Source organism: Tenrec ecaudatus, chromosome 17, assembly GCF_050624435.1.
Source record: "Tenrec ecaudatus isolate mTenEca1 chromosome 17, mTenEca1.hap1, whole genome shotgun sequence".
NCBI lineage: Eukaryota > Metazoa > Chordata > Mammalia > Afrosoricida > Tenrecidae > Tenrec > Tenrec ecaudatus.
The window spans coordinates 50,202,410-50,217,502 of record NC_134546.1 but is presented as its reverse complement, the minus strand read 5'-3'; the positions used below and the strand labels follow the sequence as shown (position 1 = coordinate 50,217,502).

The window sequence follows — 15,093 nt, the reverse complement described above, 5'->3', positions numbered from 1 at the left end:
AAGAGGCCCTTGAACCTTGACCTATGTTTTAATTTAGTAACAAGTACATTTTCACTCAGGAAAATGTTTTGCAAAACAAAATGAAAATTATTTGTATTACTTTCAACCAGATAAGTTTAAAAACATGCTACTTTATGTTCATTTGCTGTTTGAATTTTTCAACAACTTTGAAAAAAAACGTATCCAGGAACAACATAGAAAGATATTAGGAACTGGTTAACTCTTTCCTTATGATATAAATATGTCCTGGACACAGCCACCATCAGATGATGATGATGATCCCTACTTTCCACCTCATCTTAGAAGGCTTTGACATACAATGTCAAGGAGGGTTCATTGTTTTATTAGTTTTTCCATCTGTGTAAATTAAAAACCCCAAACATTTTGAAGACGCAAGTTTCTGTCTTTGCTGTCCCACATAGGTATATGCAATCCCAATTAAAATCTTCGCAGGGTATTTCGTGGAGTCTCACAAAAGTATTCTGAAGTTATCCTAGAGGCATAATAAGCATATCAGAATTTCAAATAAAATGCAGAACAATGGATGATGAAAAGACAAGCTCCAGAAGGTACTGAAATATACTATAAAGCAAAGTGATGAAAATATCAGGGATCTTGAATAAACACAAACAAAAACACAGCTGAAGGAGACTAGCAAGACTAGCAGGGAAAGCCTTGATTTAGAACCCATTATATGTAAAGAACTAATACATGATATTGAAGGCCTCACACAAAAACCTTGAGGAAATGGTGGATTGATAAATTTTGTGAATAGGTGAGAGATTTGGAAATGGACCAGCTTACATGCTCATCTCATATGGTAAAAAAACCCCCACCAAATTTCAGAAAGAACAACAAAATAGCTTCTGGTATAGGGAGTAGACAAAAATATACACTCATAAATTTAACTTTAACATGGTAAGTGCAATTTAGAAGGAGAAATAAAGTATGTGAAAACACAGAAGAGATGGTCTCTAATTTTCTCACAGGATACACAAGAGTCTTCAGCAAGGAACCAGGGAGATACACTGGGTTTTGGGGAGTGGATAGGAGTTTGGTAGGGATCAGTACAAATTGAGGTCATGAATAGGTTCAGTCTCCTGAATATAATGGCAGGAGAGGGGCAGAAGCATGTCTGTGAGTTGAAGGAGGTACTTGAGAACTTTCTTCAAGTGTAGAAGAGCTCTTTTAACATTTTTCAGCCAGAATCTCATTATGTGGAACCCTAGTAGTGCAGAAGGGGCCCTGGTGCCATAGTGGTTACAGGTGGGCTGCTAATGGCAAGGTCGGCAGTGTGAAACCACCAGCCACTCAGATAGGCTTTCTACTCCTGTAGAGTCACAGTCTCAGAAACTCACAGGGGTCTACCCTGTCCTACAGGGTCGATAAGAGTTGGCATTCACTTGATGGCAGTAAGTTTTTGTTTGGCGGTGCAGTGGTTAAGTACTTGGCTGCTAACAGAAAAGTCAGCAGTTTTTTTTTTTTGGTATTAATTCTTTTTTTTTAATTAATTAATTTATTTATTTTAACAATTTATTGGGGCTGATACAATTCTTTTCACAGTTCATACATATACATACATCAATTGTATAAAGCACATCTGTACGGTCTTTGCCCTAATCATTTTTTTCTCTTTTCTTCTTTTACATTTTATTAGGGACTCAAACAACTCTTACCACAATCCATACATATACATACATCAATTGTATAAAGCACATCCATACATTCCCTGCCCCAATCATTCTCAAGGCATTTGCTCTCCACTTAAGCCCCTTGCATCAGGTCACAGTCAGCAGTTTGAACACACTAGCCACTCGATAGGAGCGAGATGTGGCAGTAAGTTTCCTTAGAGATTCAATACAGAAACCATTAAGAGTATCAAGCTAATTTCTCTTAAGTTAAACATTGAAGAAAAATTTTAAAAAGCAACACTACTCTAAACACTAATTTATAATCTAAAAAAATCATTTTTTCATTTAAGAATGTTCTTTACATTAAGTTGTAATAGAAGTTTATTTTAATAAATGCTAACTTGTAACCATTTTAAAACCTTATATAATAAATATACAGGTGCTACTTATAAAAACAAAAAGTTTTTTTGGGTTCTTTAATAATTTTTTAAGATAAAAGAGATCATGAGACCAACATGCTTGATAATTAATCTCTGGTTTAATAATTTTTTTAAACAGAGAGATCTTGAGACCAAAAAGTCGACAATCTCTGGTTTAGAGACTCTCCTGTTTAGATGGTTAATAGGCTTAGAGCAATGGTACTCAGCCTTTCTAATGCCACGACCCTTTAATACAGTACCTCATGTTGGGATGACCCCCTAACCATAAAATTATTTTCATTGCTACTTCATACTGTGGTTTTGCTACTGCTGTGAATTTGGCTACCCCTGTGAAAGGGTCATTTGATCCCCAAAGGGGTCGCAACCCACAGGTTAAGAACCACTGGCTTAGAGGAAGAACAGGAGTCTCTGACAATGGTTTTTAAAGGTACTACTTCTAATTTGGCCCTTCGTCTAGCCTGTCCCTCATGTCAGGTGTTGGTAGACTCTTCCTTGGAAATGGTACTGAAAAGGCAGGGTCATCAGTGGATTGAAATGGCCACACATTATTTATAAACTCCTGTTTCATGAGCGTGAAATATAGGTCTCTGCCTCTTGAATCTGGGTTGACCTTGTGACAGGTGTTGATTCAGAGAATATGTCAGATGTGACAGTGGGTGACATCCAAGCAAGGTCTAAGGCAGTTATAAGACAAGTGATCTTCTCCTATTGCCCTTTGTATCCCTGAAACTTCCACACGGCTTAGAAAAAGCATGTGGAAAATGGGCCAGCTAAGTTAAGTTGACTACTTATCTTGGCTTTCAAGGCATGTGATGGTTGTTGGGGCTATGGAGTCACTTCAGAGTCATAGGGGCCTCATGCACCATAGAAGGAAACACTACCTGGTCCTGAGCCATCTCACAATTGTTCTTATATGAGTCTACTATTGTTGCAGCCACTGTGACAATCCAGCTTGTAAAGGGCCTTCCTCCTTTTGGCTGCCCCTGCAGTAGTTGACCCAAAGCTCTCTCCAAACTGTTCTCCATTTTCCAGAGATGGTAACCGTGGGGGGGGGGGGGGGAATTCCTCTTTTGTTGGATTAATCCAGTGTTCGCTTTAAGGGAATCCGAATGCTTACAAAATAACAAAACATTTTTAATATCTACAGGCCTTGGTCAGGCACCTTGTCTGGCCTGCTCCTAGTATTTCCATTAGGCTCAATTTTACACTTTACATTCCTTACTGCTACCCGGGAATGTTTGTCACCTCTGCCTCCACACACCTCACAACACTTCACACTGTTCTTCAAAGTTGAATTGCATCTTCCTGTTTCTTTAGGAGAGCGCTTCCTTCTGTTTCTTGCACAGTTCCAGAAGCCAGGGTCCCCCCTATGTCCTTGCTATCCAATCTATTCTGATTCTGACACATGATAAGCCCATGTCTTCATGATGGGCTTCTGGGTGTGTTTGAACCTCTAACCATGAGGCCAGTAACGCACCGTTTACCTTCTGTGCCATGCAGGCACTCCCCTCGTTTCCTTTCATGCCAAGATGCCTAGGCTTTATCAAAATACTCCTCCCCCAAGTGAGCTATGAATCATCAGGGCCATGGCTAGGGTGAAGGGAGTGAGCGCTCACCCCAGGCGCAACAACAGCTCAGTAATCACCAGAAAGTTCAGTAATCAAGGTGGGCAGCATTTTAATATAAAGCAAAAGCAAATTCCTTGGTGAACAAAAATATTAAAAAATAGAGGTCTGTCTTCCTCGGAATCCCTCACTTATTGCAGGGGTTAGCGTCTCGAACCAGCTGTGACCTCTTGCTTGGCCTGCACTCGCACTGCAAGGCTAAGAAATCTCCAGCACCCACTCCTTAACTCAATTCAGCCAGTCTGAAACACGCAGCTGGGAACTGCGTCCCGCGCTTTTGGAAACGGCTGAAAACAGGGGGCACTCACAGGGGGGCGTGTGTGTGTTGCACACGTGTACATTTGTGCTTCCAGTCTTGCGTCTCTTCCTCTTTTCCGACATCCCGGCTCTGGGCAGGGTAGCGAACTGCGTTCCTGTGCTCACCCCGAACTCGGACTTTGTGCTCGCCAAGAGAGGGGCGCGGGGTTGCCAGAAAGTAGGGCAGTCCACAGCTCCTTGCACAACTGGCAGGTGGAGCGCCAACTACCGCTGGCTCCTTAATCTCAGGCCGAAGCCACGCCGCTCCTAGTCAAGAAGTAGTCCTGCGGACCTGAATCGCTACCCCCAGATCCTTTCCACTTCCTCGAGACGCCCGACGCTACCGCTCGTGGGAGGTAGGAAGTTAAAAGACCCAGGCAGGAGGGGCCCTTAAGGGAGGGCGAAGGTGCTTCCTTATTCCGTGCGTCGCTTCGCTCCGGCTCCAGCCAATCCCCGCGCGCTCCGAGCCCTAGCCCCGCCCCTCCCCGCCTCTCCCCGCCTCCTCCGGCGGGCGGCTCCGCCCGGGCCGGTAATAATTAGGTTGAGGGAGGATGGGTGCGGCGTCAGCGCCTCGCGTCGGCCAATCCGGGGCTCTCCTCCGCGGCCGCGTCACAGGACGAACAACCAAACAGAAAAGTTTAATAAACAGCGGACGGAGGGGCTGGCGGCGGCGGGGCCAGAGCGAGCTGGGGTTCGGCGGCCTCACCTGTCCCCATTCACCGGCGGCGACCGGCGACGGCGGGGGCAGCGCCTCAGGCGGAGAGAGCCGCCGCCAGGTGAGGAGTGCGGCCGGCGGGGTCCAGCCGCCTCGGCGCCGCCCCTCCCCCCTTCCCCTTCCCCTTCCCCCACCGGGTTGAGGCCGGGCCAGGCCCGCCCCCGGCCCCTCCCGGCGCCGGCCGGCCGGAAGCTGAGGGAGGGCGGCCGACCGGCCGGAGCAGCAGGTGGTGAGCCCGTCGTCGGCTGGCCGGCCCGGCGTGCGCGCTGAGGCGAAGGGACTCTTCTTCCGCGGGTCCGCGAGTGGGGCTGGGTGCGCGGCCGGGGCCCCTCAGACTCGCGCGTCCGCGCTCGCGGTCCCCGCCGGCTCCTTGCCCAGGGGTCGCGCCGGGGCGCCCCCCCTCCCGCTGGCTTCGGTCACCCAGTTCCGAACAGTTGGCGGGGGGGTGGGGGGGTGAGGGGGGCGGGGAACCCTCCGGTGCGTCCTCGTCGCCTGAGCCCGCCCTGTCCGCCCCGCCTCTCCCGAGCCTGAGGTCCCTTTGGAATGTTTTTCCACCTGCCGTGTTCCCAACGCCGGCGTGGGGTGGGGAGGGGGTCTGCGTGGCAAACTGCCTGCCCGCCGCCGGCCGGCACGGGTCGCCTGTTGTGGGGGGCAGGGCGCGGGGTGCGGGAGGGATTTCCCAGTTGGTGCGTGGCCGCGTAAACAAGTGGCTGAGGCGGAACATCTGCGGGCTGCGGGGGGTCCTCTGTCCGTAATTGGGCGCTGCCTCCTGTTTAACACGCTCCAAGCTCCCTCCACCACCCCAAAGTTGTTTACTGAGGGGAGGAAGCCGGCGCCGACCTGGGGTTGACATGGAGACGACTGGTCTTAGGGTGTTATGAAAACAGAGCCCAGCGTAAGGGCTTGGCCGCGCTCGTGAGCTCAGAACTTGATTTTCCCAAGGCAAATGGCCTTGGCGTGGAGGGCTCGTTAGGTGGTAGTAATTTTAGCACGCCTGACAACGCTTAGTACCGAGGTCACAAAAACCCTCAGGATCCCAGGGGGAACGAAAGTCTATTTTCGGCAAAGAGTTCCCATCTAACTTTCCCAAACAGGGTTTACTTTTTTGTTTTGTTTCAAAGTCCTAATTTTGCATTTTGAAATCTATTTAAAAGTGGCAGGGATTACGAAATTCCAGGAAGAAATTTAGGAAGTTTATTACCTTGATTTACCTGAGTGTATACAGATGTCAAAAACTTACGAAATTTAACACTCTAAACATGGGCAGTTGATTATGTCTATGATGCCTTAAGGAAGTCCTTAATAGTCCTCTCCCCCAAAGTGACCGGAAACTATCCAACACCTACAAAAAAATAGACAACACGATCTTGGGTAAAACGTGTAAAAAATAGTGACATCCTTCACCCAAGATATGCATCTGCTTAGGAGTTCCCTGTCTCTGCTGCTGCTTATTTGTAATATCCTTCTAATTGAGTAGATTTTCTCTTCATTTCCTTGTTCTTTAAAGTGTTACCACATGTATTTCCATACTTTAGTTTGCTTTTCTTTTATAAAATAGTATGGACGGTTTCACTCATTTCCCTTGCCATATAGTACTGTGCTTATCTGTCATAACTTTTGGGCATTTAAATTTCTTGTGGGTGGTCCTTTCTCCCTTAAGAGCTGTGCTCTGTGAGTTTCACTAGGTTAAATACTTAATGCAGCTGTAATACTTGGGGTAGAATGTTGTAGGAAACCAGTATAGAACAGTAGAAATGAACTGAAACACCCAGATTCTGAATGACACTTGAAAAGATGACTTCATAGCCATAGTGATTGCTTGTTGAGTATTTGCATGAGAATCCGATCCCTGTTAATATATGGAATTAAACTCCATTTCATCCTATAAAAGCCTGGCATAAGTTACTAACCAGCAAAAGTGGTAAGTAGACTGGGAAAAACTTCATATGTAAAATAGATTGTTTTTATTTCAATTTTCTCTTGTGCTTTTGCACACTCGTGGAAAGATGATCTTTACTTATGGAAGCATGTATCTAGTGGTGGAGCCTTTATGGGAACCAGTTAAGATCAAAATGTTTTTCTGTTGAATTATAGAGAATGCTTTTTTTTTTTTAATGAGTTTTGGAGAAAGAAGTGTGGTAGGTATTGCAGAAAATATCAACCACATGCTTAAGTGTTTTTTACTTTCTTAGCCACAAAAATTAGTGTGCATGTAGAGGATCTGTTTTATTTATCACACTAACAGCAATGCAGTGACAAATTGTTACTGTTGGGTGACCCTTTCTATGTACAGTAGAAAGACGCTGCCTGGTCCTATACCCAGATCATCTTTGCAATCATTGTTTTGTTTGAGCCTATTGAGCCACTGTGTCATTCCATCTCCTTACGTGTTTTCCTTTTCTTCACTGACCAAGCATTGCATCCTTTGCCAGGGACTGGTTCTTCCTGATAACATGTCTGCAGCACATGCAATCAGTTCTCATGTTCGTTACTTCTGAGGAGCAGTCTGCCTGTACTAGCAAAATATTTTGCTTGTTTTTCTGACAGTCCATGTATATTTAATATTCTTCACCAACACCCTGATTTAAAGTGTGATTCTTATTTAGGTAGCGTTATTTCCTTAATTTTTTGGTAAAGGTGAGAATTGAGGTGGTCTCCTCTTTTATAATTAGCTTTCAAACAAATACCAAGATTTTTTGTTAGGGCTATATTATTCTGCTTTAAAAACATTAAAAATTATTGTAAGGATAATGTATTTTAATTTTCAAACATTTAAAACAAATAGGAAGTTGCAAAGAAGTGCCATCCACACCACTTTAGAGATACCTCATTGTTAACATATCAGCAACTCTAATCCTGGTCTTTCTGTGTGTACCCTTCAAATCCTAAACAATTAAAACTTTAAATTCCGATCAATAGTCGATACAGACAGCTGTCATCCTGTGGATACTGACTCCTACCAATCTTACTTGAAGAACTAAAGGCTGCCCAGTCCTGCATTGCATCAGCCTCATGATCCTATCATTATGGCTGTTGGCTCACTGGTCCTCTCAAACATGATCTGATCTCCTTTAATGATTGAACGCTCTTGATGATTTGTCCAAAGCTAGCAAGTTGGACAATACTCTGTTGTGATCCATAGATTTTCATTAGTTAATTTTTGGAAGTAGATCACAAGGCTTTTCTTGACCTGGAAGCCCCACTGCAACCTGTCTACCAACCATGGGTAACTGCTGGTATTCGAATACCAGTAGGCTAGCTTCCAGTCTCCCAGCAGTACACAAGGCTACTAGGGAGCAACCAACTGACAGATGGTTGGTGGGAAAGTGGTGTAGTAGTTATTTAACAGGTATCTTTGCTTCAGCTTTTGCTCCTCTGCAAGCTACTCTGGCTGCTCCTGTGGAGCATAGTCATCTAAATGTGTAAATTAGGTGATCTTACTCTAGCTCAGAATCTTATAGTATATAAAAGAAAATTCAAATTTGTGCTTTGGTTTATGATACCCTAGACTAGCAAATGTCTACCAGTGGGAACCACATTAGTAATTAATTTTTTAAAGTTTTATAAACCATACAAGTCAGTGGTAATATTTTAAAATTTCCTAATGGCCACATTCCTTTTTAAAAAAATGTGAAGCATATTTTCTTTAATTGTAAATATTACTGTTTCAATATGTAACAATGTAAAAAGTTATTATTTGGATATTTTATTTTCCTTTTTTCATAGTTCATCACAATTCATTATGCATTTTTCATTTATAGCACATCTCTATTTGGACTGGTCATATTTTTAGTGTTCAATAGCCACAAGTAACTAGTGACTCCTCTATTGGACAATGCTGCCCTAGATTATCTTGCCTTGTTCATAGACCAGTGTACCTTTCTTCCCCCTGACTCATTCACTTTCCAGTTGCACGAGATTTTTGTGGTTATTGAACAGGCCAAGATTATTCCCCACGGTATTTAAATGGCATATATTTTATCTCATGGAAGCATTATAATTTAAATAGTTACCTGCTGCATTTAATGTGTGCTGTTCTTTCCGTTTTTCAATTACAGTGTGGTAAACATCTTAAGTGTTAAATCTTAGGATTTCTCAAGGATTTAGCCTTGGTTATAGAATTTCTGAATCAAAGTGTGTGGACATCTTTTAAACAGCTTGCATAAATTTTCAAATGGCCCTTCTTAAAAACTTGACCAATATTATAGTATAAAGTGATAAAAATATGAGAGAGAATGTATATTTCCTCCTAATCTTCATTAATATTGGGCATTGTATATGTTTACTGCCTTCCTATTTTATAGGATTTATTGTATATTTTTTAAATTGTGATAATAAAGATACAATGGGGCTTCAAAGAGTTCAGGCAAGTTTCCATTACCTTTTCCATTTTCCCATACTTTGAAGCCCCATCATATATGGATGCTAGATATCTTCAAGTTTCTCTTTTGCCACTTTGGAGAATCTTTTATATTTGTGATACCCATTTTATATATTTAAGGTAGTAACACGTGTACACATACAAAAAACATATTTCCTTGTTCCATTTTCCTTTTATTTCCTTCCTGTGTTTTTTAATATGAATATTTACCTTTGAAGAAATTAGCAACAACATGGCTTTGACTGTGGTATTACAATGAAAAGAATCTTCTGTTTAATGGTTTCATTTTTCACATTTCTCTCTATTTGGAATATATTTTGATACATGGTGTGAAATATAGTAATTTCACTTACTTTTCCTAATTAACCAATCAGCACTATTTGAAAAAGTATTCATATTTTCCTTGTGTTTTTTTTAAATCTATAGATTGATTAAAATATACTTGGTATCAAGTCAGTTTCAACTCTTGGTGACACTGTTTCATAGGGCTTTCAAGGGCTATGATCTTTCACAAGTAGACTGCCAGGCTTTTGTTCCAAGGTGCCTCTGGGTGAATTCAAGCCACCATCTTTTGGGTTAGTAGTCAGCTGTGTAACCATTTGCACCACACACATTAAAAAAAAGCACAATAGAAAAACAGACTGCTATAGAGTTGGTGCCAACTCTTGGTGACCCTATAGGACAGGGTAAAAACTGCCCCTGTGAGTTTCTGAGACTGTAACTCTTAACAGGAGTAGAAAGCCCCATATTTTCTCCTGCCAGAAACAGCTGGTGGTTACTGATGTTATGGTTAGCATAGGCATGTGCAACAAACAGCAGTGGAGGTAGACACACCTGACCTCTGACTTCCCTGTTGCCATCAGGCAAAAGTCACACATGCCTCTATACTTAATTCTTCGTCACCTATTCTGGCACCAACTACCTCCCAAGGCACTCCCAACGTTGGGTTTGATAATTGTTGCGGTGGCTGCACAGAACTCACAATACAATTGAGGGTTGTTAAGGAAGTTCATAGGATCAGCAAACAGTAAGGATGTAGTTATTGATCCACAGCAATACCACTCCTTAGACAACAAGTTTTTCTCATGCCTTCAGTTTCAGCTATAGTGGTACCTTGTCCTTTGCCTCTGTGGCCCAGGACGCCAGCCCACCTATTACACTGTGTTTCATCGTCTCAAGGCCAGATGAGAAGTCTCAGAGCTGTTCCTCAATGTCTCTGCCACAGTCTGGTACATCTGGTCTCAGTGGCCTGTGCCACTTCTGACACATCTTGGACATACTCTTCCAACTGGTCCTGCCATTTTTCTGTGTGTCCCAGATGGCTCTTATATACTGAGGAATGGCTTTGATGGAGGTGTGGTTTGTTTTTTTCGGTCCCCATACCCCTAAGGAAAACAAAGAAAGGTGCCTTAAGTCTCACCCTTTATGAAAGTAAAGACACCTCTTAAGGGAGCAAAACCATACCCTCCACTAAGGTCAGGACTTAACTCTACCTTAATCTTCTAACAAAAACAATCACTGCCATCTAGTCCATTTTAACTAGAATCCAGAATAATCACATAAGGACTTATGACTAGGAGGACCTGTATAGCTCAGTAGGTATTTAGCAACCAATGAATACCTCTCAGATTGTGACATTTGTTAGGAAAGGGGGAACTACTTCTGTAGATTGGAAGTGGCCCTGGTGGCAGGATGGATTATGCATTGGGTTGCAAGATCAGCAGTCTGAACCCACCAGGAAGAAATATGTAGTCTTGGAACGCTACCGGGGTGTTTCTACTCTGCCCTATGGGGTTGCTATGGGGTCTAGATTTTGACTTGATGGCAGTTAGTAGAGATATTGGAGTGTGCTAATTGGGTATCTGAGAGTATCCCTCAGGATGTAACATTTATGCTTAGTAGTGGTGCCAAGTTATAATAGGGTGGGGGTGGTTCTTTTGTTTCCTTAAATCTCCCGGAATGTTTTTTTTTTCTTTTTAATGGAAAAAAAGTTTTTAAAAATTTTGTATAATGTACCTTGCAAATAGTTTTTAGTTTCACCCCCATCTTTCAGCTAGAGTACTGCCTCAAAGCTTGTCCGCTCTAGAAAATTGGGGGACTATATGATTCTAAGTACTAGATCAGGAAGGAGCAGGGAGAGTTTCCTAGGTGAAGGAAACTTGTAATACAAAAACCCAGACTACTAACTGACTCCCATTCAGTCGATTCCAACTCATAGTAAACCTGTAGGACATGGTAGAACTGTTCCTTGGAGTTTCCTGGACTTTAAGGACTGGAAATCTTTACGGGAGCAGACTGCTTCATTTCTCCTGTGGAAATGTTTACCCGGCAATGCCACAAGTGCCCCTTGCTATCACTGAAGTTATTAGGATTGTATCGGAGGTTCGAGTGCCTGAAGTTTCTGGAGTGAGGAGAATGGCACAAGCTGTGTTGATTGCAGTACTGATTAGAGAGACACTTAGAATTTCCAGATGGTAGGGCTGCTGCTTTCCACCCCATCCAATTTAGATTTTGTGATCTAATGTCTACAGATAACCTTGATATCTTTTCCCCAATTCAGTGTTTTCAGTTTTTCTGACTCAAGCCCTTTGCATACACTATTATTTTGCTTACTTGTTTTTTTCCTTAAGGAATCCTTCCTAGATGTTTCAAAAGTACTCTTTGCATATAGGGCATTTGGAGAGCAACACTTCTGACAGTTTGGATTCACTAAGAGTGTGTGATTTGTTTCAGTGTCTCTTTTTCCCTCCAGAGCTGTAATTCTCTATGTGGTTAGCTACAATGATTATTTACATGCAAATCAATTAAAATAAAAAATTGAATTCCTCAGTCTTGGTAGCCACATTTCAAGCCCCTAGAAGTCACATGTAGCCAATGGCTATTGTGTTGAACAATAGAAATACACTCTTCTGCTAAATGGAGATTTATTTAAATTGTCACATGACTAATAGCTATCATTTTATTTAAATTTAAATACCTACCACTCGTGAATGAAGGCTGTTGAGATATGATCTAAATGTAAAATATGAACTGTAATTCTAGTACTATAAAAGAATGAACATACTTCAATTTTTAAAATATTGGTTACATAATCAGTAATATTTTAGTAATGGTATGTATTGTGTTAAATGAAATATACTGCCATTCATTTCACTTGCTACTTTAGCATGGCTACTAGAAGGTTTGAAATGATGTGTGGCTCCTATTATCTTTCTATACGACAGCACTGGTTTGACTGTAGACAGTAGGTTTCTGTAGTGGTAGGGGTGGTGGCTATTCTTCATTGACTGTAGCTTATAGCACCTGGTAGGTAGTACCTGGATGGATATGCTGTGGAGTTGGTTCTAACTCTGAGCACCTTTACAGAATGAGACCCAGTTCACTGTGTGCGATTGTCACAATTGCTGTAATGTTTGAGTCCGAGGTTGCAGCCCCTGTGTCAAACCCTCCTTGGTCCTCTTCTTTACCTAGTGAGTCTCTACTTCACCAAGCGTGATATCCTTATCCTTGGACTGTTGCCTCATGAGAACGATAACATGGGCTCCTTTGCCAAGGAGCTGTATTGTACTTCTTTCAAGGCAGATTTGTTCATTCTTCTGACAGTCCATGGTATATTTAATATTTTATTTTACATTTAATAGAATGGTAATATAATACATTTAATATACATTTATTTTATGGGTAACAATCTCTGGTGGCACAGTGGTTAAGCACTCAACTGCGAACTAAAAGGTCTGCTGTTCTAACTCACCAGTCCAGCAGCAGATCCACAGGAGAAAGATGTGGTGGCAGTTTGTTGCCATAAAGATTACAAATGCCTTGACCAACCCTCTAGGCATTACTACTATGTCCTCTAAAATTTGAGTCAGAATCAATGCAACCAGAGAGGTTTTTATAGTTGGTGGGCACACACAAACACATACAAATCCACTACCATTGAGTCAATTCTGATTCATAGTGATCCTATGTAGGATTTCTGGAACTGAAAATCTTTATTGGAATAGGCAGCCTTAGCTTTCTCTGTCAGCAGCTGAGGGGCTTGAACGCTGGCCTTTTATTAGTAACTTAATACTTAATAGACATCCCGATCGAGGCACAATAGATGTATTTAAAAGATTTGTTGGGTGTGTAAACTCATTTTACTAAGATTTAATGTTATTGTATAACCACATTACCTACCGTATATACTTGAGTATAAGCCGACCCAAACATCAGCCAAGGCACCTAATTTACCATAAAAACTGCATTGAAAATGTGCTGAAAAATTCAGCTTATACATGAGTGTATACGGTGTTCAATTTTTGCTTTTCAGCATGAAAAGTGTTCTTTGTGACTTGTGATATGATTTCCTTTCTTTAAATAGCTGTGTTAAAATTACCTTATTAAATAATTGATTTGGGGCTTTTTAAAAAAACTGACTTAGATTGCTAAAGAGAGACTTTAAAGTCTGCAAATCCTGATTTCTGCTAATCCTGTGACTATTAAATCATAGTTGAATGCGTTTTCTTTTCCTTTTGGGCATGTTTTTGGCACATGGAAGCTTGTGACTATTAAATCTTAGTTGAATGCATTTTCTTTTCCTTATACTTTGGTCTAGATATACTGGTAATCTTCATTGGCCTTTTAGATCTAAACAAAGCAGTGTGCTGCGTCATATTGAAGGTACTTCTTTTAGCATCTTGGATGATTTTTTATCATCTCTGTGTTAACTTGATTTTTCAGTTGTGTTGTTGAAACGGGCCATTACCATCCCCACTCCTCCACTTACATCCTCAATTTTTTCCCCTTAATAAGTTAAATAATGTGCATCAGGAGTTGCAAAGACAAATATACCTTACTTTTAGGCAATGTATGGAGAATATTTTTAAAATATCTACCTCCTGTTCACCACTCCCTCCCCCCCTGCGCCGTCATTCCAATTAGTGTAAAGATTTTAGACATTTTTTGCTTATGTTGGGTGGTCCTTTCAACTATTGTATAAACCACCCATGGCACCTATGGACGAACAGATTGAGCTGTTCTTAACCTTTCTAAGAAAAATTTCACCCTGTTCTGTATATACTCTTACCAAAAGTTGTTTCTAATAGATAATGACTTGATGTGAAATAGCACTGAGGAGTTCAGTAGTTTGCTTCTAAATATTTTTAGCTGATTTTGGGGAAAACTTTTAAGTTGCCACAAAGAATATACAGTACATCCTTCGAATACTTGATGTCCAAAAGTGATAATGTTATAGACAGTCAGGGAGTCTTGGAACATTTGCATTCTTGTTCCTACGAGGCAATATTCTTTTAATATAATCTTGGTTATACTTTTATTGTTGTGGTACTGGTTTCCTTCTATTTGCTTTTGTTGTTTTCTGCTGTTGATTAAGAAATTGAATAAAATATCCTTAATTTTAACCTGTATGCTACCTAAAAATGAACCTGTTGGCATGGTGGTTTAAGAATTGGGCTCCTAATCATAAATAAGGTTGACGGTTCATGCCCACAAGCAGCTCTGCGGGGAGTCCCATAAAAATTTACAGCCTTGGAAACCCTGTGGAACAGTTTTACTTTGCCCTATAGGGTCAGTGTGAGTCAGGATTGGCTTGTGGACAGTGGGTTTTTATGCCACCCAAAAAGGATAGTTGTTGTCTCAACGTTTTTTTCTAATAGTTCTTGAGGCCCTCGATACAATCAATCACTAGTTTCAGCAAAAGACATATATAAAGGTCTAAGTACAGTCATGTACATATGTAAATATATTTTTATATGACGATGGGGAAATAGATGTATGTACATATATTTACAGGTTTAGTATTAAGGTAGCAGATGGACATTGGGCCTCCACTAAAGTACTCCCTCAATGCAAGAATACTTGGTTCTATTAAATTGGCGTTCCATGATGCTCACCTTCCCGACACAATTGCTGGAGATAAATGGGTGCATAAGCAAATATGGTAAATAAAGTTGATGGTTCCTGGCTATCAAAAAATATAGCGCCTAGGGTCTTAAAGGCTTGA

At 41.5% G+C, this 15,093-nt stretch overlaps 1 protein-coding gene across 6 annotated transcripts in view; it reads left to right on the top strand.

Moving 5' to 3' along the window:
* The first annotated feature begins 4,603 nt into the window (after nt 1-4,603).
* ZFAND6 (zinc finger AN1-type containing 6) overlaps nt 4,604-15,093 on the top strand; it is an 88,615-nt gene continuing 78,125 nt past the window's right edge. For 3 of the 6 annotated variants that reach the window (XM_075535431.1, XM_075535436.1, XM_075535430.1), the window contains exon 1: nt 4,630-4,769. The gene's annotated coding sequence lies outside the window, so the exon portion shown is untranslated. Of the gene's footprint in view, nt 4,770-4,879; nt 5,003-15,093 lie in introns of those variants that run through there. The other 3 variants (XM_075535437.1, XM_075535432.1, XM_075535435.1) reach the window with 3 other exon arrangements.